Here is a 26,476-nt window from a genome sequence, read left to right on the forward strand (position 1 = left end):
TGATTTTTTTTTGCTTTCCATTTGCTTGGTAAATCTTACTCCATCCCTTTATTTTGAACTTATGTGTATCCTTGAATGTGAGATGGGTTTCCTGGATACAGCGCACCAATGGGTTTTGGCTTTTTATCCAATTTGCCTGTCTGTGTCTTGTGATTGGGGTATTTAGTCCATTTACATTTACGGTTAGTATTGTTATGTGTGAACTTGATACTGCCGTTTTGATGGTAGCTGGCTGTTTTGTCCGTTGATTTATGCAGATTCTTCATTGTGTTGATGTCTTTTACCATTTGGTATGTTTTTGAAGTGGCTGGTACTGGTTGTTCCTTCCTATGTGTAGTGCCTCTTTAAGGAGCTCTTGTAAAGCAGGTCTGGTGGTGATGAAATCTCTGAGTACTTGCTTGTTCACAAAGGATTTAATTTTTCCTTCACTTATGAAGCTTAGTTTGGCTGGATATGAAATTCTGGGTTGAAAGTTCTTTTTTTTAAGGATGTTGAATATCGGCCCCCACTTTCTTCTGGCTTGTAGGGTTTCTGCTGAGAGATCTGCTGTTGAGTCTGATGGGCTTCCCTTTGTGGGTAACCCGACCTTTCCCTCTGGCTGCCCTTAGAATTTTCTCCTTCATTTCAACCCTGGTGAATTTAACGATTATTTGCCTTGGGGTTGGTCTTCTTGAGGAATATCTTTGTGGTGTTCTCTGTATTTCCTGGACTTGAATATTGGCCTGCTTTGCTAGGTTGGGGAAGTTTTCCTCGATAGTATCCTGAAGAGTATTTTGCAGTTTGGATTAATTCTCTTCGTCATATTTAGGTACACCTATCAAACGTAGATTAGATCTTTTCATATAGTCCCATATTTCTTGGAGACTTTGTTCATTCCTTTTTACCCTGTTTTCTCTAATCTTGCCTTCTTGTTTTATTTCATTGAGTTGATCTTCGACCTCTAATATCCTTTCTTCTGCTTGGTCAATTCAGCTGTTGAAACTTGTGCATGCTTCGCGAAGTTCTCGTGTTGTGTTTTTTAGTTCCATCAATTCACTTATATGACTCTCTAAGTTGTCCATTCTCGTTAGCATTTCGTCAAATCTTTTTTCAAGGTTCTTAGTTTCTTTGCATTGGGTTAGAACACGTTCCTTTAGCTCACAGAAGTTTCTTATCACCCAACTTCTGAAGCCTGATTCTGTCATTTCATCACACTCATTCTCCATCCAGCCTTGTTCCTTTGCTGGTGAGGAGTTGTGATCCCTTGTAGGAGGAGAGGTGTTCTGGTTTCGGGTGTTTTCATCCTTTTTGCATTGGTTTCTTCCCATCTTTGTGGATTTATCCTGTCGTGTTTGTGGTTGCTGACTTTGAGATTGGGTCTCTGAGTTGATGTCCCGTTTGTTGATGATGAAGTTATTTCTGTTTCTTAGTTTTCCTTCTAACAGTCTGGCCCCTCTTCTGTAGGACTGCTGAGTTCCACTCCAGGCCCTGCTTGCCTGGGGATTACCTGCAGCAGCTGCAGAACAGTAAAGGTTGCTACCAGTTTTCTTCTTCTGCTACCTTTGTCCCAGAAGGATACTCGCCAAATGTCAGTCTGAGCTCTCCTTTATGAGGTGATTCTTTCGCTATATGGGGGTCAGGGAGCTGTTTGAGGAGACAGTCTGTCCTTTATAGGAGCTCAAGTGCTGAGCTGTGAGCTCTGTTGTTCTTTCAGAGCTCCTGGGCAGGTACATTTAAGTCTGCTGCAGCAGAATTCATAAACCCCTTTTTTTTCCCCAGGTGTCCTGTCCCGGGGAGTTAAGGCTTTATTTATGAGTTTCTGTTGTGCTACTGCCTTTTTTTTTCAGGGCTGCCCTGCCCAGCAAGGAGGCAGCCTAGTCACTTTCTGTCTGCAGAGGCTTTGCTGAGCTGCTGTGGGCTCTGCCGAGCTGCCGTGTGAGCTTCCCTGCAGTCCTGTTTATATGGGTGTAGTTAGAACTGCCTTGGCAATGGCAGACTCTCTCTGTAATGGTGGGTTGCCTCGGCAATGGCGGGTTGCCTTGGCAACAGCAGGCTGCCTCAGCAATGGCAGACTACTTCCATAGTGGTGGAATGCCTCAGTAATGGCGGACACCCCTCCTCCACAGAGCTGGACCATCCCGGGTTCAGCTGTGCTTGCTGTGAAACTCAACCCAGAGCATTTCCAATTTTTTTTTGGGGGGGTGGGACCAGCCAAGCCTGATCACCTGGCTCCGTGCCTCAGAGCCTTTTTTTTTTTTTAATTGAACGGTTGACTCTCTCCCAAGTGTTCCAGTCGCCTGTTGAAAAGGCACTGGGATCTGTGTGATTTGCCATGCAGTGACCCACTGCACCGGCTGAAACAGTGGTGCTGAGATTCGTGGTGCTTTTTTGCCTGGGAATCTCCTGTCCTGGCTCCCTGTTTTCGTCCTTTTTTAAAATCAGATGAATTGGCGACTCTGCCTTCCTGGAGCTACCCTCGCCAGCTAGAAGGGGACCCAGTCCCGTTTACTCTGCACCGGGAACCTCCACACTGGGGCACTGGCACAACAGCCATGCCAGCCAAAACATCCATGCTGGTGACACATGGGGCTACTCCGCCTGGGAATCTCCTGGTCTGTGGGCAATAAAAATCCGTCTGGAAATGCGGCGTCCACTCACCCTCTGCACTTTCACTGGGAGCTGCAACCCTGAGCTGCTCCTACCTGGCCATCTTCCTCTAAGCATGTATGTGTATTTTTAGTAAAAATGGAGTTTCAACATTGGCCAGACTGGTCTCGAGCTCCTAACCAATTTACACAGAATTAAAGTTCACTAAGGATGTGAAAGATCTGTATCCTGAAAATTACAAAACGAAGATAATAGAAACAGAAGATAACACAAGTGGAAGGATATTTTGTGTTCGTGCATTGAAAAATATTGTTAAAATGTCCATACTACCTAAAGTGACCTACAGATTCAATATAATACCTACGAAAATTCCTATGTTATATTTCACAAAAACAGAAAAAGCATTTCCTAAAGTTCATTTGGAACCACAAAAAAATTCCAAATAGCCAAAACAGTCTTGAGAAAAAAGAACAAAGCTGGAGGCCTCATACTACCTAATTTCAAAATATATTACAAAACTACTGAAATCCAAACTGCATGGTAACAGCATAAATACAGACACATTAGACAACAGAACAGGATAGAGTGCCCAGAAATAAACTTGTGTTTATTCATGGTCAAACCATGGTCAATTGGTTTTACAAAGTTGCTAAGAAGACATAATAAAGGACAGTGTCTTCAAAAAATGATATTGGAACAACTGAATATTCACATGCAGATGAATGAAATTAGACCCATACCACACATAAAAATCAGCTCAAAATGGATTAAAGACTTAAATGTAAGACCTGAAAATATAAAACTACTAGAAGAAGACAGGGTAAAAACTCCATGACACTGATCTGGGTAGTAATTTCTTGTCAAAAGCACAGGCAACAAAAGCAGAAATAAATGAACAGGACTGCATCAACTAATAAGCCTCTGCAGAGCAAAGAAAATAATTAACAGAGTGAAGAGACAATTCCATGGATTGGGAGAAAATATTTGCAAAGCATACATCTGATGAGGCTAATATCCAAACCATAAGAAAGTCAAACTGCAAGAAAATAATCCAATTACCAAAAATAAGTGGAGGATCTCAATAGATACTTCTCAAAAGAAGACACAGATAGACAACAGGTATATGAAAAGGTGCTCAACATCACTAATCATCAGGGCAATTTAAATGAAAACCATAATGAGGTATTACCTCACCCCTATTAGAATGGCTACTATGAAAAATAAAAGATAATAAGTGTTGGTGAGGATGTAGAATAAAGGGAATTCTTTGACACTGTTGACAGAAATGTAAATTAATACAGCTGTTATGGAAAACAGTATAGTTGTTCCTCAAAAACTAAAAATAGAATTCCCATATGATCCAGCAATCCTACTTCTGAATATACATCCAAAAATTTGAAATCAATATGTCAAATGGGTATCTGCACTTCCATGTTCACTGCAGCATTATTCACAGTAGCCAAGATAGAGAGCAACCTAAGTGTTGCTGTCAATGAACTAATGAATAAAGAAAATGTGGCACATATACAAGATGGAATTCTATATAGCACTAAGAAAGGAAAATTCTATCATTTTTGACAACACAGCCTGAAACAAATTATGTTAAGTGATTTAAGCCAGGCACAGATAGATACTGTGTGATCTCACTTATATGTACAATCTAAAAAATTGACCTCAAAGTAGAGAGTTGAATTGTGGTTACCAGTAAAAGGGGTTTGGGGAAGGTGAATGGTGAGATATTGGTCAAAGGGTACAAAGTTTCAGTTAGATCAAGGCAGAAAATTAACAAAGATATAAAGGGACCAAACTCAACATGACCAAATGGACCTAATCAATATCTACAGAACTCTTCACTCCAAAACAACAGGACATACATTCTTCTCATTGCCACATGGCATATATTCTAAAACTGACCATACAATCAGACAAAACAATCCTCAGCAAATTAAAAAAAAAATCACACCAACCACAATCTCAGACCACAGCACAATAAAAACAGAAATCAATACTGAGAAAATCACTTAAAACCATACAGTTAGAGGGAAATGAAACAACCTGCTCCTGAATGACTTCTAGGTAAACAATGAAATTCAGGAAGAAATCAAGACATTTTTTGACACTAATGAGAACATGATAATAATGTACCAAAATCTCTGGGACACAGCTAAGGTAGTATTAAAAGGGAAATTTAGGCCAGGTGTGGTGGCTTATGCCTGTAATCCCAGCATTTTGGGAGGCTGAGGCAGGTGGATCACGAGGTCTGGAGATTGAGACCATCCTGGCCAATGTGGTGAAACCCTGTGTCTACTAAAAATATAAAAATTACCTGGGCGTGGTGGCATGTGCCAGTAATCCCAGCTATTTGGGAGTCTGAGGCAGGATAATTGCTTGAACCAGGGAGTCGATGGTTGCAGTGAGCCAAGATTGCACCACTGCACTTCAGCTTGGTGACAGAGTAAGACTCTGTCTCAAAAAAAAAAAAAAAAAAAAAAAGGAGAAATTTATAGCACTAAATGTCCACATTAAAAAGTTAGAAACATCTCAAATTAACAACCTAAACCACAAGTAAAAGAACTACAGAAGCAAGAGCAAACTAACCCCATAGCTAGCAGAAGACAAGAAATAACCAAAATCAGAGCTGAATTGAAGGAAAATCTAGACACATACAAAAGATTAACAAATCCAGGAGTGTCTTCTTTGAAAAAACTAGTGAGATAGATAGACTGCTTGTTAGAAAAAAACAGAAGATCAAAATAAACACAATTAGAAATAACAAAAGGGATAGTAGAAATGACACATAAATACAAAAAGAATCCCATCAGAGAGTATTATAAACACCTTCATACATACAAACAAGAAAATTTGGAAGAAATGGACAAATTCCTACACACATACATCCTCTTCAGACTGAAGAAGGAAGAAAATGAATCCCTGAATGGACTAATAACAAGTTCCAAAACTGAATCAGCTGGCAGAGACACAACAGAAAAAGAAAGCTTCAGGCCAATATCCTTGATGAACATCGATGTAAAAATCCTCAACAAAATACTAGCAAACTGAATCCAGCACAGCAAAAGGCTAATCTATCATGATCAAGTCAGATTTATCCCTGAGATGCAAGCTTGGTTCAACATATGAAAATAAATAAATGTGATTCATCACATAAACACAACTAAAGACCAAAACCACATGATTATATCAAGAGATGCAGAAAAGGCTTTCATGTTTTTCCTATCATGTTAAAAACCTCCAATAAACTAGACCATATACTTTAAAATAATAAGACATATCTAGGACAAACCCCCAGCCAACATCATACCAAATAATGGATGGAAGCTGGAAGCATTCCCCTTGAAAACTGGCACAAGACAAGGATGCCTTTTCTCACCACTCCTATTAAACATAGTATTGGAAATTCTGCCCAGGACAATCAAGCAAAAAAAGGAAAATAAGGGCATCCAAATAAAAAAGAGAGGAGTCCAACTATCAGTTTGCAGATGACATGATTCTACATCTAGAAAACCCCATATTCTCTGCCCCAAATCTCCTTAAGCTGAGAAACGACTTCAGCAAAGTTTCATGATACAAAATCAACCCACGAAAATCAGCATTCCTATACACGAATATTTAAGCTAAGAACCAAATCAGAAATGTAGTCCAATTCATAATCACCACAAAAAGAATAAAATAACTAGGCATACAGCTAATTAGGGTGGTGAAAGACCTCTACAATGAGAGTTACAAAACAGGGCTCAAAACAGAGACCAACACATAGACACAAAAACATAGACCAACATTCCATGCTCATGGATAGGAAAAACAGGTATCATTAAAATGGCCACAATGTCTAAAACAATTTACAGATTCAATGCTATTCTTATCAAACTACCAATGACATTCTTCACAGAACTAGAAAAAAGATTTTTTTTAAACAAAAGCATGTTGAAATGTATTAGAATCAGAACCTGTGCAAAAAAAATTAAAACATAACTTGAAACTATTCAAGTTCAGAAGTCTAGTTAAGTCCTGTCCTCTTGCCAGGAGAATGCCATCATCAGAGGGCTCTGGGTCATCACCAAGGAGGGTTGGAAAGACACAGGGAAGGAGCAACAGGTCCTTCAGCAGACAGAGGGGCTTCGGTGCCACCATCCCTACCCAGGTGGAGCCAGGAGGAGTTAAAGATCTCAGGAGAGCAAGCATTAGCCGGCAGCCCCAGTGGGCAGCTGGGGTCTACTCATCAAATACAAGGTTGAGTAGTCAGAGGCAGCAGGAAGAGTGGCCAGGAGAGAACACCAAGCCGGAAGGAACCACTTCTGCCACCCAGCAGACCCACAGCACCCTCTGTGCTCAGATATAGAGGTTAGTCAACCCAGCACTCCCAACTAATTGGGGATCGAAGCTAGGCTTAAGAGGCTGAAAACCCGTGGGTTTAGTAAACATAGCCCAGCATCACGTCCCTCGATGGCCTGAACTGGAGCTTCCAACAAGGGATGAGGCAGAAGAGGGAAAGCAGAGCATCTTAATGCCTGGCTAGAGATCACTACACCATCATGGGGACTGTGGTATGAGGGGCTGGAGAGGAATGCCCCCTCCTCACAAGGGGAGGGGCCTCCTTCACAGTCATCACTAGGGGCTGGTTAAAGCTGCCTCCTGCTTGTAACCAGCCTGACAAAACGAAATGGAGCAAAAGAAAAACTGGGAGGGAGACAAGTCCTTACACAGAGACAAGAACCTCCTGGAGGGAAGCTGGGCAGTGTCTGACCCTGTTGGGATGGCACTGGCGGAGCCCCTGAGTCTGAAGGAACAACTGGGGGAGGAGGGAGTGGGTGAGGGTGAATAACAATTTTTCTGGAACAGTACCAAGAGGGTGGGAAGGTGCTGGTGAGGGGATGGGTAGGTCTGGAACTCACTGCAGGTAGAGAGGGGAGGAAATGGGCCCTTGGTGTCCCTTCCCCACCTGATCCAGGCCTGGTGAGTGCCAGCTGCCCCAGCCGGCCCTAGTGGCAGCTGGAGACCAGACCTTTCACTTTGGACATCTTCTTGGTGGGCTGCCTCTGCTCAGCATGAGGGGGAACACTCCTGTTCAGTCAGCTGCCGCTCCATCTCCTGAGCCAAAGAGGATGTGGTGGCTTTGAGTGTCTTCTTGATGTTGGTTACCTCTGCTTCTACCTGCTGATGAGTTCGGTTGTGGTTCTCTTTGTACTGGTTGGCGATCAGAACTTGCTGCTCGATGCCCAGCAGAACTGCTTCATAGCCATCACACCATTCATGCAGGGTCTTGACAATATTATTGATATCCTTCTTTTGGATGTCATGGCCAATGCAGAAATCCACTTCCAGCAGCTGGTTTCACTGGTCCAGCTTGCCCTGGATGATGTTAGTGTAGACAGCCTCAATGATGAGGTCTTCTAGTTCCCAGAGATTCTGTATCTCCAGGTCTTTCAGCAACACAGAGTAGGGGATACACTTCATTCTTGATGCCAAGCTCACGATGGTAAGATGCTTCAGCTTGTTCTGCTGAGCTGTGCTCAGTTCTGGCAGGCTCTCCTTGTTGGCTATGTAATCTGGGTATGTCCCAAAGGCAAACAGGCTCAACAACTGCAAATAAGCAGCATTAGCTCCTTCTGCAGCTCCTGCACATTGGCCAGCTCCAGAAGTTCTTCAAAGACATACACTCCAGGGGCCTCTAAGACCTGGCTTATGAGAGCAGTGAGGGCTGAGCCACTGGTACCTTTGGCTAGTAAAATAAACTGCTCCAGGAAGTTACTTGAGGATTTCTGTTCCCCTGCCATTCTCTGGCCTTGAACTCTATCTGCACCACCTCTCGGTCCTCTGAGTCACTGGCTCGGCCTCCTGGCACTTGCCCACAGGTTGTCAAGTGTCCATGATCAGCCCAGAGTCCCAGAAAATTTTTTTTAAACATTTATGTGAAAACAAAAAGGAACACAAATAGCCAAGTCAATCCTAAGCAAACAGAGCAAAGCCAGAGGCATCAGGTTACCCAACTTCAAACTACATTATAGGGCTACAGTAAACAAAACAACATGGTACTATTACAAAAACAGACATAGACCAATGGAACATAATAGAGAGCCCAGAAATAATGATGTACAGCTATAAACACCTGCTCTTTGACAAAGCTGACAAAAGCAAGCAATGGCGCTGGGATAATGGCTAGTTATATGCAGAAGACTGAAGCTAGACCCCCTTCCTACACCATATACAAATATTAACTCAGTGAATTAAAGATTTAAATGTAAAACCCAAAACTATAAAAACCCTGGAAGATAATCTAGGAAATAATCTTCTGGATATAGGACCTGGAAAAGACTTAATGATGAATACTCCAAAAGCAACTGCAACAAAAGCAAAAATTGAGAAATTGGATCTAATTAAACTAAAATGCTACCGCACAGCCAAAGAAACTATCAACAGAGTAAACGATCTACAAAATGGGAAAAAATAATTTCCAAACTATGCATTCAACAAAGTTTTAATATCTATAATCTAGAAGAAACTTAAATTTACAAGAAAAAACAAACTACCCCAATAAAAAGTGGGCAAAGGACATGAATATTTTTCAAAAGAAGACATACATGTGGCTAAGCAACATATAAAAAATCAACATCACGAATCATTAGAGAAATGAAAATCAAAACCACAGTGAGAGACTATCTCATGTCAGTCAGAATAGCTATTATTAAAAAGTAAAAAAAATAAGAGATGCTGTTCAGGCTGCAGAGTAAAGGAAATACTTACTGTTGGTAGGAATGTAGAAAGTATAGAAAACCACTGTAGAAAGTGGTGTGGTAATTCCTCACAGAGCTTAAAACAGAATTATTTTTTGTCCCAGCAATCCCATGTCTGAGTATATACCCGAAAAAGCATAAATTGTTCTACCATAAAGATACATGCACGCGTATGCTCACTGCAGTACTGCAGACAGTAGCAAGGATATGGAATCAACCTAAATGCACATCAACAGTAAACTGGATAGAGAAAACGTGGTACATATACTCCATAGAATACTATGTAGCCATAAAAAATAAGATCATGTCCTTTGCAGTAACATGGATGAAGCTGGAGGAGGCCATTATCCTAAGCAAACTAACATGGTAATACAAAACCCAATACTGTATATTCTCACTTATAAGTGGGAGCCAAACAACAAGAACACAGGAACATACAGAGGGACTCAACAGACACAGAGGCCTACTTGGGGATGGAGAGTAGGAGGAGGGAACCAAAAAAATACTTAGGTACTCTGCTGATTACCTGGGTGATGAAATGATCTGTACTACACGTCTCTGTGACATACATTAACCTATATGATGAACCTGCACATGTACCCCTGAACCTAAAATAATTTTCTAAAAAGACATCTTCAAAATTGGGAGAAAGGTTTTGTGGCATTTCTCCTTGCTCTCTCCCTGCCTAACCCCACCATATGTGGTAGGAATCTTGGTCTGAATGAGGTAGGAACTCAGGTCTCAATTCTCTCTTGAGCCAGAGAAAGAAGAGCAGACATTATTTCCAATGTTCTAACCTGTCTGAAGATGACCTGAAGGATTGATCTCTGTTTCACCTACCTTGGATTTCAGGTGGGGAAAGCAGAAGACACTCCTCCTAAACATGTAGGGAGGTAACAGATATATAGAAGGCTAGGGCAAGAGATTAGAGGTGAATACATAAAAATAGACCAGCTAAGTTTCCAAAGATGAGACTATTTGTGAAATTAAGACACTGAAACACAGTCATGTATATGAGGAATTGAGAAAGCTACACACAGGCCCAGGTAAGATGCATATTCAGAAAATACCTGAGAAGATTCCTACACTAAGATCAAGCTCAGGTAATCTGTTAAGGACTGCCCCGAACAGAGCCAGTCTGCAGATACTGGCAGATGTGCTTGTTTTTACAAATTCCCAATGTTCAACAACAACATCGAAATAACAGGACAAACAAACAAACAAAAATAAAAGAAACAAGAAGGCATAGCCCGCTCCTAGGAACAAATAAACTGGCAGAAAACATTTATAAGAAAGCCCAGACACTGGACTTATGTGACAAAGACTTTAAAAGAGCTTTCATAAATATTGTTAAAGAACTAAAGAAAAACATAAATACAGGAATAAAGAAAATCAAGAAAATGATAAACAGAACTGTAATTTAAAAAAAGAGATAGATGATGTAAAAAGAAACCAAATCTAATTCTGGAGCTGAAAAATACAATAACTGAAATACAAATTCAATAAAGGGAGCTGAAGAGCAGAGCTGAGCAGGCAGAAGAATCAATAAAGTAGAAGTTAGGACAACTGAAGTTACTGAATCTAAAGAGAAGAAAGAAAATGAAGAAAAATGAGCAGTGACTACAGAACTTGTGAGATACCATTAAATGGACAAATATGTGTATTATGAGCTTCTAAGAAGAGACTTAGGATACAGGAGTAGAAACCTGAAGAAATTATGGCTAAAACTTTCCCAAATTAGTGAACGACATATATTTACAAATCTAAGCTCAATGATGCCCAAGCATAATAAACCCAGAGAGACTAAGACACACTCAAACTATCAAAAGAAAAAGACACCTCAAAAATTCTTAAAATCAGCAAAAGAAGTAGCTCGTCAGATACAAGGGATCCTCAGTGAGATTTTTGCTGATTTCTCAGAGGAAACCTTGGAGGAAAGAAGGCAGTGAAGATATATTTACAGTATTCCAATAAAAACACCTGTTAACATAAAACTCCATATGTAGCAAAACTTTCCTTTAAAAGTAAAGGAAAAGTTAAGACATATTAAGATAAACAAAAGCTGAGGAAGTACATTACCATTAGATATACCCTACAAAAAAATGCTAAAGAATGCTAGAAAGTAACTCAATGCCAGAGGACAATATAAAAATCTGTAGTAAAGATAAATGAATGCATATATATATAAATATCATTATTATAAATTTGTAATATACTGCATTTTTTATTGCCATAAAACAAATAATAAACACATAAAATAACTGTAAGTCTACAGTAGTGTGTATATAATGTATACAATGTAATTTGTGACTTCAATAACAGTGTCAGAGGAACAGATATGTACAGAAATACAGATTCTGTATCAAATTTATGCTCAGTTGTTATTAATTTAAAGTGGACTCTTTTAACTTTTTGATGTCATATGTAACCTCCATGGTAACCACAGAGACAATATCTATAAAATAAACACAAAAGACAATTAGAAAGAAGTCAAAATATGTCATTACAAAACAACAACAACAACAACAAACCCCAGAAAATGGTAGTAAGGGAAAACAATAAGGGACAAAACAGTTATAAGCCATGCAGAAAACAAATAAATGGCAAAATAAGTTTTTACTTACCATAATTGTTTTGTACCTACATTGATTAAATTCTCTACTAAAATGTCAGAGATTGGGAGAGTGAATAAAAAGCGTTCTCAGTTGGGTGCAGCAGTGTGTACCTGTAGTTCCAGCCTCTCAAGAGTCTAAAGGAGGAAGATTGCTTGAGGCGAGCAGTATTAGGCTATAGTACACTGTGATCATTCCTGTGAATAGCCACCGTACTCCAGCTGGGACAATACAGTAACACCTCATTTTAAAAAATAAAACACATAAAGAAATGCTGTCTATAAAGACTCACTTTGAATTAAATACACAAATAAACTGAAAGTAAAATGATGGAAAAATATTACATGCTAATAGTAACCAAAAACAAAGCAAAAATAAATACACTAATGTCAGACCAAATAGGCCTTAAGTAAATATCTTACAAGTGACAAAGAACAACATATTAAAAAATGGTAAATGTAGTAGCTAAGAATATGCAAAAAGTGTAAAAAGATGTATACCAAACATCACAGCTCTAACCATATGAAGCAAACATTGACAAAATTGATGGGATACTAGCTTCAGCCTTCCATACAACACTTTCAATAATGAAGTTAACAACAATAGAGAAAAATGAGAAGACTTGGATAACATGATGAGTCAACAGGACCTAAGAGACATATACACAGCACCCCATCCAACAGCAGAATATACATTATTTTCAATGGTACATGAAATATTCTCCAAAATAACCCAAAAGTTAGTTATTGAAAAAGATAAACAAAATTGACAAACCTTTAGCTAGACTGATGAAGAAAAAAGAGAAGACTCAATAAAATCAGAAATAAATGTGGAGGCTTTACTACTGATTTTATAAAAATAAAAATGATTATAAGAGAATATGGTAAATAACTATATGCAAATTGGTTAGCCTAAATAAAATGATTAAATTATTAGAAACACAAAAGCTACTAAGGTTTCATCAGGAATAAATAGAAAATCTAAATAGAACAATAACTAGTAAGATGATTTAATCAGAAATAAAAACCTCCCCCAAATGAAAGACCTAGACAATATGACTTCATTGGTGAATTATTCCTAATATTTAAAGAAGAATTAACACTAATCCTTCTCAAATTCTTCCAAAAATTGAAAGAACACTTCCTAACTGATTCTCTGAGGACATTACCCATTTAACAAAGCTATTCGTCTTACATCCCTTATCAATACTGATGCAAAATTCACAACAAAATACTAGCAAATCAAAAGCCAATAGCATAACAAAAGGATTATAAACCATGACTCAGTATGATGTATTCCTGCAATGCAAGAATGATTCATCATATGAAAGTCAGTGTGATATACATTAACAGAATTAATGAAAACCACCACATGATCATTTACACTGATACAAAACAAACATTTGAAAAATTAAAGAGTAACATCACCAAGATAGCAGAACAAGAGATTCCAGCTTTCATCCCCCTAGAGATATACTGGTTTTGGCAACCACCCATAGGTGAGAATACCTTTGTGGGAGCCAGAGTCTAAGATTTTAGCACTGTAATACAGCAAAAAGCCTGAAAGTGGACACATTAAAGAGGGTAAAAACTAACGTTTCAATTTACCCATGTCATTTCTCCACCACAGAAATGGCACAGCTTGATGCCAAAAAGCCCCCCTCCTCAACCTGCAATTTTTGCCATGGAGAAAAGTTAGAATTAAGTGAGCACTTGGTTTCCTCAGCATTGCAGGATATGGCTGAGGAGGCCCACTTCTATCTTTCTGCACCTTGAATACTGAGGAGATCTGTAGGGTTAAATTGCTTGGGGACAGCAAGAAGCAAAAAGAAGGGGAGGGAGAGCACAGCAACCAGTGTGCAGTTCAAAAGAGTGGCTATAGATCCTGTTAACCTGCTTAGAGACGCCACCAAAAGGCCCACCTAAGAAATCTGAAGAATGACTTGCCTGAGTAACCCCCCACAACTAGCCACCATGAGCTGTGAGCACTTAATGAACCTTTACAATCAGTGGATGATGCCCATACTTCCCTGAGCGCAGCCTGTCTGACCTCCCACAGACAGTACATGAATTTCAATAGCAGGTACATATCTTTAATAGCTGGCTTGACTCTTTTGGTTTGAGAGAAGGCATTCAATCTTGCTCATCCCTGGGCATTGCCATAGGGAAAAGAAACAGGAGGCTCATCACCATACCTGGCTTGACAGGAGAGTAAAGGCACACAATCCTAACATTTGTCTCCTAGAACAGAACAAGAGAAGCAGGGTGGGCACATTCACAGAAAAGGTCTGAGAAACCTTTGTAATCTCTACCTAGGCTCACTGGTAAAGGTCTATCTCTCCTGAAGCCAAAGACTAAAGACCAGAGGAGGTGAGTGTTCCTTCAACTGCAAAGACAGCAATGTGTGGCCAAAAGGAAAATAAAGAATCAATGAAATATGATACCACAAAAAGAATAAAATAAAGTTCCAATGAAAACCTTGAATAGAGAATCCACAAAGAGCTTAACAAAAATTGAAAATAATCATCTTAAGGATACTCATTAAGAAGAGAACACAGATAATTAAACAGTATTGGGAAAACAATACATGAACAAAATGAAAACTTCAAAAAAGCAACAGAAAATCTATTTTTTAAAACCCAGAAGTCCTGGAGCTGAAAATCACAATGACTGAAAAGAAAAATTCAATAAAGACCAACAATGGCTGAATAGATCAAGTTGAAGACAATATCAGCATCCTCAAATACAGATCATTTGAAATTATCCAGTTACAGGAAGAAAAAGAAAAAAGATGAGAAAGAGTGAAGAAAGCCAATGAGACTTATTGGACAAAAGCAAGTGAACCAATATAAACATTCTGGGAGTCAAAGAAGTAATAGAGATAGAAAGAACAGAAAGCTTATTTAAATAAATAATGATGGAAAACGTCCCAAATCTGGAAAAGAAAATGGACATCCAGATGTATGAAGTTTAAAAAACTCCTAAAATGTTGAGCACCAAGAGGTCTTCACTGAGACGCATTTTAATAAAATTGTCAAAAGTCAAAAACAGAGACAATTTTGAAAACATTAAGAGGAAAATAACTCATTTAAGGGAACACATCCAAGAGAGTCGTTCATTCACCATCACCCCACTAAGAAAACCAGCAGATTTCTCAGCAGAAACCTTGCAAGCCACAAGAGAGTGAGATCATATATTCAAAGTGCTGAAGGAAAAAGCTGCCAATCAAGAATACAACACTTAGGAGAGAGATCCAAGATGGCCGATTAGCAGCAGCTCAGGACTGCAGCTCCCAGAGAAAGCACAGAGAGTGAGTGGACGCCACACTGCCAGATGAATTGTTGCCCACAGACCAGGAGATTCCCAGCAGAGGAGCCCCATGGGTCGCCAGCACGACTCTTTTGGCTGGCGTGGCTGTTTTGCCGGGGCTCTGGCACGGCGGTTCTCAGTGCGGAGTATACGGGACTGGGTACCCTTTTGGTTGGCATTTGGAGCTCCGGGAAGGCAGAGTCACCCATTCAGCTGATTGAAAAGGGGACTGAAACAGGGAGCCAGACCAGGAGATTCCCAGGTAAAAAAGCACCACGAATCTCAATGCCACTGTTTCAGCTGGAGCAGTGGGTCGCTGCAAGGGAAATTACACAGATTCTGGTGCCCTTTCAACAGGTGACAGGAACACCTGGGAGAGAATCGACTGTTCAACTGAAAAAAAAAAAAAAGGCTCTGAGACAGGGAGCCAGGTAATCAGGCTCAGCTGGTCCCACCCCAACAAAAAAACAGCAATTGGAAAAGCTGAGGATTGAGAGGTTCACAGCAAGCACAGCTGAACCTGGGAAGGTCCAGCTCTGTGGAGGAGGGGCATCCACCAAAGGAAAACTAAGAAACAGAAAAAACTTCATCACCAACAAGCTGGACGTCCACTCAGAGACCCAATCTGAAAGTCAGCAATTAAAAAGATGACAGGTGGATAAATCCACAAAGATGGGAAGAAACCAGCGCAAAAAGGCTGAAAACACCCGAAATCAGAATGCCTCTCCTCCTACAGAGGATTGCAGATCCTCATCAGCAAGAGAACAAGGCCTGATGGAGAATGAGTGTAATGAATTGACAGAATCAGCTTCAGAAGGTGGATAATAAGAAACTTCTGTGAGCTAAAGGAATATGTTCTAACCCAATGCAAAGAAACTAAGAACCTTGAAAAAAGGTTTGACGAAATGCTAATAAGAATAGACAATTTAGAGAGGAATATAAGTGAATTAATGGAGCTGAAAGACACAATATGAGAACTTCACGAAGAATGCACAAGTTTTAACAGTCGAATTGATCAAGCAGAAGAAAGGATATCAGAGGTCAAAGACCAACTCAATGAAATAAAATGAGAAGACAAGATTAGAGAAAAAAGGATAAAAAGGAATGAGCATAAGTCTCCAAGAAATATGGGACTATGTGAAAAGACCTAATCTACGTTTGATAGGTGCACCGGAATGTGATGAAGAGAATAGCTCCAAGCAGGAAAATATTCTTCAGGATATTATCCAGGAAAACTTTCCCAAGCTAGCAAGACAGGACAATACTCAACTCCAGGTAATACAGAGAACACCACAAAGATATTCCTCAAGAAGAGCAACCCCAAAGCACATAATCGTTAGATTCACCAGGGTGGAAATGAAGGAGAAAATACTAAGGGCAGCCAGAGAGAAAGGTCAGGTTACCCACAAAGGGAAGCCTATCAGACTCACAGCAGATCTCTCAGCAGAAACCCTACAAGCCAGAGGAGAGTGGGGGCCAATATTCAACATCCTTAAAGAAAAGAATTTTCAACCCAGAATTTCATATCCAGCCAAACTAAGCTTCATAAGTGAAGGAAAAATAAAATTTTTTGTGAACAAGCAAGTAGTCAGAGATTTCATCACCACCAAGCCTGCTTTACAAGAGCTTCTGAAAGAAGCACTACACATAGAAAGGAACAACCAGTATCAGCCATTCCAAAAACATACCAAAAGGTAAAGAGCATCACCATAATGAAGAATCTACATCTTTTTTTCATTCCTTTTTTTCTTTCTTTAGGAAAAAAAAAAGAATCTATATCAATTAATAGGCAAAATAGCCAACTAGCATTAAACGGCAGTATTAAACTCACGTATATCAATATTAATCCTAAATTTAAATGGACTAAATGCCCCAGTCAAAAGACACAGACAGGCAAATTGGATAAAAAACCAAAACCCATCAGTATGCTGCATCCAGACCCATCTCACATGCAAGGATACACAAAGACTCAAAACAAAGGGATGGAGGAAGATTTACCAACCAAATGGAGAGCCAAAAAAAAAAAAAAAAAAAAAAAGCAGGAGTTGCAATTCTCGTCTCTGATAAAATAGACTTTAAACCAACAAAGATCAAAAGAGACAAAGAAGGACATTATATAATGGTAAAAGGATCAATGCAACAAGAAGAGCTAACGATCCTAAATATATATGCACCCAATACAGGAGCACCCAGATACATAAGGCAACTTCTTAATGACTTACAGAGATTTAGACTCCCACACAATAATAGTGGGAGACTTTAACACCACATTGTCAATATTAGACAGATCAATGAGATAGAAAATTAACAAGGATATCCAGGACTTAAACTCAGACCTGGAACAAGTAAACTTAATAAACATTTACAGAACTCTCCACCCCAAATCCACAAAACATACATTCTTCTCAGTATCACATCACACCAATTCTAAAAGTGACCACATAATTGGAAGTAAATCACTCCTCAGCAATTGCATAGCATTTCACAGGTTTAAATGAAATATTGGTTGGCTGCTTGTTTGTTATTTTCCTCCCTTATTCCTTCCTGTCTCCATTGTTAAGCATAATTATTGGCATAAAAGAGGTTTTTAATACCCATTTTTAGACTGCATTCTAGCCTGGGCAATAGAGCAAGATTCCTGTTCTCTCTCCCTTTTTCTCTTCCTCTTTCTCTCTTTCATGCTTTTTTTCTTTCTTTCTCATTCTTTCTTCTTCTCTTTCTTTTTCTTTCTAGGAAAAAAAAAGAATACTATACCTAGTAAAGCTGTCCTTTAGAAATGAAGGAGATAAAGACATTTCCACACAAATGTGGGGGAGGGGGCATAAGTTCATCACCAGTAAATTGGCCTAGCAAGCAATGCTAAATGAGGTTCTTCAAGTTGAAATAAAACAATGCTTACTAGCAACATAACATATAAAAGTATAAAACTGACAGTAAAGGCAAGCAAAGTCAAGTTAAGAATAACATAACAGTGCAATTGTGGTTAAAATCACTTTTATCTCTATGATAAAAGTTAAAAGACAAAGTATTACGAACAACCATAGCTACAGTAATTTGTTAATGCATACATAACATAAAAAGAAAAAAAATACCTCATGGTAACCTCCAAAGAATAAAACCTATAGCAGACAAACAAAAGATAAGAAAAAAAATTAAAGCATATCACTGCCAAAAAAAAAAAACCCCACAAATGAAAAGGAGGACAGCAAAGTGGGAAGAAAGAAAGAAAAAAACTACAAACCAGTCAGGAAATACTTTGAAAAATGGCAATAACAAGTCCTTACCTATCAATAATTAATTTTTTTTTAGAGAAAAAGGACAGAAAGGAAGAAAAAGAAAGAAAAGAAAAAAGAAAGAGAAAGAATGAAAGAGAGAAAGAAAGAAGAGGAGAAAAAGGGAGAGAGAATGGAAATCTTGCTCTATTGCCCAGGCTAGAATGCAGTCTAAAAGTGGGTATTAAAAACCTCTTTTATGCCAATAAATGTGCTTAACAATGGAGACAGGAAGGAAAAAGGGAGGAAAATAACAAACAAGCAGCCAACCAATATTTCATTTAAACCTATGAAATGCTATGTAATTGCTGAGGAGTGATTTACTTCCAATTATGTGGTCACTTTTAGAATAGGTGTGATGTGATACTGAGAAGAATGTATGTTTTGTGGATTTGGGGTGGAGAGTTCTGTAAATGTTTATTAAGTTTACTTGTTTCATGTCTCAGTTCAAATCCTGGATATCCTTGTTAATTTTCTGTCTTTTTGATCTGTCTAATATTGACAATGTGGTGTTAAAGTCTCCCACTATTATTGTGTGGGAGTCTAAGTCTCTTTGTAGGTTCTAATTAATTAATTTAAATGTCAATGAATTAAATCCTCTAATAGAAAAATAAAATGGCTGAATGCATCAACAAACAACACCCTATTATATGCTGCTCATGAGACACACACTAGACTGAAAGTGAAGAATGGAAAAAGAGAGTCCATGCAAATAGTAAACAAAAATAAAAAGGGGTAATTATACTAGAAAAAATACTTTGTCGAAGATGGCTGATCACTAGCAGCTCGGGATTGTAGCTCTCAGTGAAAGTGCAGAGAACGAGAGGATGCCACACTTGCTCACGGACCAGGAGATTCCCAGCGGAGGAGCCCCACGGGTCACCAGTGCGACTCTTGTGGCCAGCGCAGCGGTTTTGCCGGTGCCTCGGCACGGCAGTTCTTGGTGCAGAGTGAGCGGGACTGGGTCCCCTTTTGGCCGATGTTGTTTGGAGCTCCGGGAAGACAGAGTCGCCTATTCAGCTGATTGAAGGACGGACTCAAGAAGGGAGCTACACCGGAGATTCCCGGGCAGAAAAGCACCATCAATCTTAACACCGCTGTTTTGGCCGGCGCAGTGGATTGTTCAGATTTCAGTGCTGGGAATCAACAAGTTGGATGTCCACTCAGAGACCTATTTGAAAGTCAGTAATCACAAAGATGAGAGGTGGATAAATTTACAATGATGGGAAGAAACCAGTATAAAAAGGCTGAGAATACCCAAAATCAGAATGCCTCTCCCTCTACAGGGGATCACAGTTCCTCATCAGCAACGGAACAAGGCCTGAGGAAGAACGAGTGTGTTCCATTAACAGGAGTAGGCTTCAGAAGGTGGATGATAAGAAACTTCTGTGAATTAAAAGAACTTGTTCTAACCCAATGCAAAGAAAGTAAGAACTTTGAAAAAAGGTTTGACGAAATCCTAACGAGAATAGACAATTTAGAGAGGAATATAAGTGAATTAATGGAGCTGAAAAACACAATATGAGAACTTCGTGAAGTATGCACAAGTTTTAACAGTCGAATTGATCAAGCAGAAGAAAGGATATCAGAGATCGAAGACCAACTTAATGAAATAAAACGAGAAGTCAAGATTAGAGAAAAAAAGGATAAAAAGGAATGAGCAAAGTCTCCAAGAAATATGGGACTATGTGAAAAGACCTAATCTACGTTTGATAGGTGTACCTGAATGTGACGAAGAGAATGAATCCAAGTTGGAAAATACTCTTCAGGATATTATTCAGGAAAACTTTCCCAACCTAGTAAGGCAGGACAATATTCAACTCCAGGTAATACAGAGAACACCACAAAGATATTCCTCAGGAAGACCAACTCCAAGGCACATAATCATCAGATTCATTAGGATTGAAATGAAGGAGAAAATACTAAGAGCAGCCAGAGAGAAAGGTCAGTTTACCCACAGAGGGAAGCCTATCAGACTTGCAGCCGATCTCTCAGCAGAAACCCTACAAGTCAGAAAAGAGTGGGGGCCAATATTCAACATCCTTAAAGAAAAGAACTTTCAACCTAGAATTTCATATCCAGCCAAACTAAGCTTCACAAGCAAAGGAAAAATAAAATCTTTTGCTAACAAGCAAGTACTTAGAGATTTCATCATCACCAGGCCTGCTTTACAAGAGCTTCTGAAAGAAGCACTACACATATAAAGGAACAACCAGTATCAGCATTTCCAAAAATATATCAAAAAGTAAACAGCATTAACATAATGAAGAACTACATCAACTAATGGGCAAAACAGCCAGCTAGCATCAAATGGCAGTATTAAACTCATATATATTATTAACTGGATAAAAAGCCAAAACCTATCGGTATGCTGTATCCAGACCCATCTCACATGCAATGATAGACTCAAAACAAAGGGACGGAGGAAGATTTACCAACCAAATGGAGAGCAAAAATAAATAAATAAATAAAAAGCAGGAGTTGCAATTCTCAACTCTGATAAAATAGACTTTAAAGCAACAAAGATCAAAAGAGACAAAGGAGGACATTACATAATGGTAAAAGAATCAATGCAACAAGAAGAAGTAATGATCCTAAATATATACGCACCCAATACAGGAGTAGCCAGATACATAAGACAAGTTCTTGATGACTTATAAAGAGATAGCCTCCCACACAATAATAGTGGGAGACTGTAACATCACATTGTCAATATTAGACTGATGAACGAGATAGAAATTAACAAGGATATCCAGAACCTGAACTCAGACCTGGAACAAGTAAACTTAATAAACATTTATAGAACTCTCCACTTCAAATACACAAAACACACATTCTTATCAGTACCATATCACACCTATTCCAAAAGTGACTACATAATTGGAAGTAAATCACTCCTCAATAATTGCATAGCATTTCATAGGTTTAAATGAAATATTGGTTGGCTGCTTGTTTGTTATTTTCCTCCCTTATTCCTTCCTGTCTCCATTGTTAAGCACAATTATTGGCATAAAAGAGGTTTTCAATTCCCATTTTTAGACTGCATTCTAGCCTGGGCAATAAAGCAATACTCCCATTCTCTCTCCCTCTTTCTCTTCCTTTTTCTTCCTCTTCTTCATTTTTTTTGTTTTCTTTCTCTCTTTCTTTCTTCCTTTTTTTCTTTCTTCTTTAAAAAAAATAAAAGAGCTAGAATCCACCCCCCCAAAAAAATATTTTGTCACAATCTGTCACAAGAAACAATGAAGGACACTATAAAGTAAAGTGGTCAATTTATCAAGAGGATATATATCAAGAAGATAATATAAATGCATATGCTCCCCAGTTCAGAGTATCTAAATATATATAAGCCACTTGCAACAATGGATAAATCATACAGACAGAAAATCAGTACAGAAAGAGTGGACTTAAGTAAGAATGTAGAACAAATAGACCTAAGAGATATTCACAGAAATTCCATCCAAAAACAGCAGAATACACATCTTCTCAATTGCATATGGAGGATTCTCCAGAATAGAGCATACGTTATGACAGAAAATAAGTCTTAAAAAATGACACAAAATTAAAATCATATCAAGTATATTTTCTTAGTACAACTGTACAGAATGAGAAATAACAGGATAAAAATGGAAAAACTCACAAATATGTGGAAATTAAGCAAGATTCTTCTGCACAACAAATGGGTCAAAAAATCAAAAGAAAAATTTAAAAACACATCCCGAGATGAACAAAAATGGAAACAAAACATATCACAACTTATGAGATGCAACAAAAGCAGTTCTAAGAGGAAAGCCTATAGTTATTAATGCTTATATTTAAAAAAAATCAAGTAAACAACCTTTTTGTTTTTTTGAGATGGAATCTCATTCTGTCACCCAGGCTGGAGTGTAGTGGTGCAATCTTAGCTCGTTGTAACCTCTGCTTCCTGAGTTCAAGTGATTATCTTGCCTCAGTTTCCTGAGTACGTGGAATCACAGGCATGTGCCACAACACCAAGCTAATTTATTTTGTATTTTTAGCAGAGATAGGGTTTCACCATATTGGCTAGGCTGGGCTTAAACTCACAACCTCAGATGATCTGACCGTCTAAGTCTCCCAAAGTGCTGGGATTACAGGTGTGAGCCACTGTGCCCAGCCTAAACAATCTAATTTTACACCTCAAGTAAATAGCAAGAATAGAATAAAGCAAGTCCAAAGTTAGCAGAATAAGGGAAATAATAAAGATAGAAACAGAAATAAATAAAATTGAATCTAGAAAAACAATTTAAAAGATCGAAAAAACTATGAGTCTTTTTTGAAAAGATAAAGGAAATTGACAAACCTTTTGCTAGCTTAACCAAGAAAAAAGAATACTCAAATAAATAAAATCATAAATGAAAGAAGAGCCATTACAACTGATAACACAGAAATAAAAAAGGTCATAAGATACTATTATAAACAGTTATATGTCAACAAATTGGATAGCCCAGAATAAATGGCTAACTTCCTAGAGAAATAAAATATACCAAGAAACAACAAGACTAACTATGAAGAAACAGAAAATATGAGCAGAACAAAAAGGAGCAAGGAGATAAAATCAGTACTCAAATATCTTCCAACAACAACAACAAAAGCACAGGATTAGATGTCTTCATGGGTAAATTCTACCAAGCACAGAAAAAATAATTAACACCAATCCTTCTAAAACTCTTCCAAAAAACTGAATAGGAGAAAACAATTCCAAATATATTCTACAATGCCAGCATTACCCTGATACCAAAGCTAGGCAAGGACACAAGAGGAAATGAAAATTATAGGCCAATATCCTTGAAGCAAATAGATACAAAAATCCTGAACACAAATATTAGCAAACCAAATTCAACAGCACATTGAAAGAATCATACACCACAATCATGTGAGATTTCTCTCTGGAATTCAAGGACAGGTCAACATACTCAAATCAATAAATGCAGTAAACAATACCAAGAGAATGAAGGATAAAAATCATGATCATCTCAGTATGTACAGGAAGAATATTAAAATTCAACATCATTTCATATAAAAACTCTCAAAATATTAGGTAAATAAAAATATACTCAATATAATAAAGACCATATATGACAAGCACACAGGTAACATATGCAATGATGAAATGCTGAAGAATAAGACAAGGATGTCTACTCTTGACACTTTTGTTCAACTTAGTACTGGAAGTCATAGCCAGTGCAATTAGGCAATAAGTAAATAAATTACTTAAAATTAAAAGGCAACAAAATAAAAAAGAAAGAAGTAAAATTTTGTTTGCTGATGATATAAACCTATATATAGAAAATCCTATGAAAACTCCACTGAAAAATTGTTGGCACTGAAAAACAAATTCAGTAAAGGTTTGGATACAAAAACAACCTACAAAAACAGTTGTGTTTCTATACAGTATAAACTATCCAAAAGAGGGATCAAGCAAACAATTCAGTTTACAAAACTGACCAAGGAGGTGAAATATTTGTATAGTGAAGTATAAAACACTGATGAAAAAAACTGAAGAAGACACAAATACACAAAGAGATATCTCATTCATAGACTAAAATAATTTATATTGCTAAAATGTCCACACTACCTAAAGCAACCTACATATTCAATGCAATCCTATGAAAATTCCAATGGCATTGTTTTTTTCCACAGAAATAGAAAAAAAAATCCTAAAATTGACATGGAACCACAAAAGATCTTGGAAAGCCAAAAGAATCTTGAGAATAAAGAACAAAGCTAGAGGCCCTAATCTTCCTGATTTCAAACTATATTTCAAAGCCACAATAATCAAAACAGTATAAAGCTGGCATAAAAGCAGACAAATATACCAACAGAGCCCAGAAATAAACTCATGCATATATGGTCACCTAATTTTTGAAAAAAGGCAACAAGAATCACATTAGAGAAAGGATAATCTTTCCAATAAATGGTGTTGGGGAACTGTATATCCATTTGCAAAGGAATAAAACTGGACCCTTGTCTTACACCATACAAAAAATAAATAAAAATAAATTAAACATTTAAACATGACTTCAAATGTAAAACTCCTAAAAGAAAACAGGGAATAAGCCCACTGACATTGATACTGACAATGATTTTTGAGTTGTGATTTTTTGTTTTTTTTTTTGAGACAGTCTTTCTCTGTTGCCAGGCACCAGGCTGGAGTACAGCGGCACAATCTCGGCTCACTGCAACGTCTGCCTCCAGGGTTCAAGCAATTCTCCTGCCTCAGCCTCCCAAGTAGCTGGGACTACAGGCGTGCACCACCACGCCCAGCTAATTTTTATATTTTTAGTAGAGACGAGGTTTCACCATGTTGGCCAGGATGGTCTCGATCTCTTGACCTCATGATCTGCCTGCCTCGGCCTCCCAAAGTGCTGGAATTACAGGTGTGAGCCACTGCACCTGGCTGAGATGTGATTTTTAAAAAGCACAGGCAACAAATGCAACAATAAGACAAACAACATCAAACTAAAAAGCTTCTGCATAGCCAAGGAGACAATCAACAAAAAGGCAACCTATGGAATGTGAGAACATACATGCCAACAATATATCTGATATGAGGTTAACATACAAAATACATAACAACCTCATAAAAGAAAAATAACTGGATAGAAAAAAATCCTGATTAAAAAATGAGCAAAAGATCTCAATAGGCATTGTCCCAAAAAAGACAAATAAATGGCTAAGAAGTATATGAAAAGGTGCTCAACATCACTGTTCATCAGAGAATGCAAATCAAAACCACAATGAGTATCACATAAAACCTATTAGGATTCCTATTATTTTTTAAAAAAGATAACAAGTGTGGGCCAGAAAATATAGCAAAGAGAATCTTGAACTCTAATGGTGGTAATATAAGCTAGTGGAGTCAATAGGTAGGAGAGTATGGAGTTTCCTCAAAAATTAAAAATAGATTGGGAGCAAAATGGCACAATAGAAGGCTCCACCAATCATCCCCACCCCTGCAAGGAAACTGAGTTAACAACTATCTGTACAGAAATAACACCATAAGAACCCAAAATCAGGTGAGTACTCATAGTACCTGGTTTTAACTTCATATCACTAAAAGAGGCAGTTAAGAGATAAAAAAACACTCTGGAATCACAGAAGCCACCCCACCCCCAATCCTGGCAGCAGTGGTGTGGTGCAGAGAGCATCTCTACATGCTGGAGGAGAAAGAACACAGCAAGTGTGAAGCACCGAACATAGTTCCACCCTGCTAGAGCAGAAAGAAAAACCAGACTAAACTCAGCAGATGCCCACCCACCCACTCATGGAGGGAGCATTTAAACCAACCCTAGCCAGACGGGAATCGCAGATGCCAGCATTCATAACTTGAATTCCTACAAACCTTGCCACAAAGGGCTACAGCCCTCTATGTCTCCAAGTAAATTTGAAAGGTGACCTAGCCCATAAGGACTGCAACTTTTAGGTGAGTCCTAGTGCTAAAATAGTTCCAGAAACAGGACTCGGGGCATACGACATACTGAGATGCCAGCTGGAGCAGTCAAGGGAGTGCTGGCATCATGATACCCCTAAACTCAGGCTGCACAGCTTTTGGCTCCAAAAGAGACCCCTTCCTTCAACTTGAGAGCAAAGGGAAGAGTGGGGAGAACTATGTCTTCCATCTTGGATACCATCCTAGCCACAGCAGAACAGGGCACCAGACAGTTGTGAGGCTCTTGTTCCAGGACCTAGCTCCTAGACATTTCTAGACCCACCTTGGGCCAGAAGGAAACCCATTACTTTGAAGGAAATGACCAAGTCCTGGCAGCATTCATCACCTGCTGACTGAAGAGCTCTTGAACTCTAAATAACCAGCAGCAATACCTAGGTACTACATCGAGGGCCTTGGGTGAGCCTCTGAGACTTGCTGGCTTCAGGTGAGACTCAGCACATTACCAGCCATGGCTACAGGGCAAAACTCCTGCCTAAGTAAA

The 26,476-nt window shown here is 38.5% G+C and overlaps 1 protein-coding gene and 1 pseudogene across 3 annotated transcripts in view; both read right to left on the reverse strand.

Annotated features, from left to right (window-relative positions):
- Positions 1–26,476, reverse strand: part of CHIC1 (cysteine rich hydrophobic domain 1) — a 160,589-nt gene that overhangs the window by 49,079 nt on the left and 85,034 nt on the right. The window lies entirely within an intron of this gene.
- Positions 7,430–8,621, reverse strand: LOC105732930 (COP9 signalosome complex subunit 7b-like; annotated as a pseudogene).

The sequence above is a fragment of the Aotus nancymaae genome, unplaced genomic scaffold, assembly GCF_030222135.1.
Source record: "Aotus nancymaae isolate 86718 unplaced genomic scaffold, 86718_ANA_hifiasm-v0.15.2.pri h1tg000004l, whole genome shotgun sequence".
NCBI lineage: Eukaryota > Metazoa > Chordata > Mammalia > Primates > Aotidae > Aotus > Aotus nancymaae.